This window comes from Toxotes jaculatrix, chromosome 3, assembly GCF_017976425.1.
Source record: "Toxotes jaculatrix isolate fToxJac2 chromosome 3, fToxJac2.pri, whole genome shotgun sequence".
Lineage (NCBI taxonomy): Eukaryota > Metazoa > Chordata > Actinopteri > Toxotidae > Toxotes > Toxotes jaculatrix.
In genome coordinates, this window is record NC_054396.1 from 21,042,742 (window position 1) to 21,044,995 (window position 2,254).

Genomic DNA, 2,254 nt, shown 5'->3' on the forward strand with positions numbered 1-2,254 from the left:
TGATAGATACGTATCAACTTCAGCATCGTTCTGTGGCTATATACTACACTGGATACAGAATATACATGTAGAATAGATGTAGAGATGGATGCGGAAATCACATACAACAACACCACGTTATGGCAGTTTGTTTCAATCACCCTATGGAACGACAACGTGATGAATAACATGCAGGGAGCATTGTGAAATCCTCCAGTGTATTTACCTTGAAAACAAAGTGTAGGTTTTATATAAACAGAGCAGGACCTTGTGGCTTTGTCAAAAGCGGCAACAGTTACAGCAGAGTGAGTACGCAGGCCTTTTAATAGACCACCCGACCAGTGAAGCGTGTGGTGTGATGGATTGAGGAGGATAACGTGACATAGTGTCGTGCCAGAACCTAGTTCATTGTAAGAAGAGCCCAGCTGTTAAATCAGCATGGCTGCTGTTATCAGCTGATTTTATCACAGATACGTCAGCATTGGTGCATAGGTCTGCTGTTAAGTAATAAGAAATTACAGTGCAAGTTGATTGATTGATGAGTTGATCGAAAGAAAAAATAAGCAACTATTCTGATAATTGATTAATTGTTTCAGTCCATTTTCAAGCTGGAAATCCTATACTTTCTCTAGTTGAAGCTCCTTAGATAAAGGATTTCCTGCTTTTCTTTGTCATATATGATAATAACCTAAATATTTTTGGACTGTTAATCAGACAAAACAAGTAATTGGAATATTGACAAATAATTGGCAGCGCAAACATTTTTGAAAATAATTGTTAGTTTCAACCCTGGTTTTTAATCTATAGGATCAATTAGCAAGATCCACATCAAAAATTCAGTATGCGTCAGGCTTTATTAAGTAATTACCTTAACAGGTGACCCATCTCCACCAAAAACGTCACACATTTACTGTCGTGCTACTTACCAGCAACAGCAGAAAAATAATAATAATAGCTGTTTTAACGACAACATGAGCTTTTGCTTCTTTAACCACGCAGAAAGATGAATTTCTTTTTCTTTTTCAAGCAGTTTTGGCCAAGACTTACAAAGCAGAAGATGAGTGGAGAGTACGACATCTGTGGGGAATTATCCATCTGCGAGTGATCTAATTTCAATTCCTAACAGTTACTGCACATGTAAGAAAGTCATAGTTAGACTGTGGCCATCGTTATTTACGATTTCTCTGAGCAGAAGGTGGAAGAGAGAGTTGTTCTTAAAGCAGAAGGCATTTCAGCTAATAGCCATGTGTGAGTGTAAGCATGAAAAACAACACAATCTGTTTCCAAGTTTTTTCAAGAGGCATGAAAAACACCAGTCACCACCGCTGACAAATTATTTCTGTACACTGTAGCACAGCAAGCACACACATACATACTCTATATACACACACATTTTACATCTAAACAGGCAACATGCACAGACATTACAGGAATCTGTGTTACCACGGTCTGGCAGGACACTTGTTTTCATAAGTGGCACAGTAGCGCATTTCAAACCCTCCACTATGAGCAGCAGCTCCCTTCCATCCTCACCAGTGAGGTTTGGATGATGGTCACGACTTTGTGTGCCCAAACCCAGTCCCATGAGTTCTGCAATTGCTTTGATGCATTTTTCAAAAGGGCTGTGACATGAATGCCAAAAACACATAGCTTCCAATTCCTCCAGACAGCACACAGTATCCTCACCATTTCTCCTTTGTCACATTTTCTTTGCGGTGCCAGATTTTTATTTTTATTTTTTTTTTATTCATTTTTTTATTTTTTTACAATAACAACAATTTTTGTAACAATAATAAAAGTACTGTAGAGATCCCTATACTGTACCGCCACACTTCCAGCTGATAGAATTGTGGCATTGCTGAAGTTGTGTTTGGGTACACTTTGTAATGAAACTCTCTTTCTCTCCCCTCTCCTCTTTTTCTCTTTTTCTATTTATCTCTTTCTCAATAGTGCTTTCTAGGTGTGGTGGCAACTTCTGTTAGAATAAGTCACAAAAGACAGAACTTATCTTTCAGTAAGTTTAATTCAGCATTTGCAAATGGACCCTCTGCACAGGCAAGTGAAAAGGCTGAGTGTGAGCCCTGAGCGGAGGAGACACTGGTACTTTAAACACCTTGATATCTGCAAGGTCAGGAACTGAAGATGATTTACACATTATCTTGTATTAGCACAGACTCCATCTTACACACAATGGACAGAGCAATTTAGGTTAACATATCGTATCCTTGTCCGTCTTGTCCCCTGGACACAAGCAGTTTCTGGTGTTTGTAGAGTC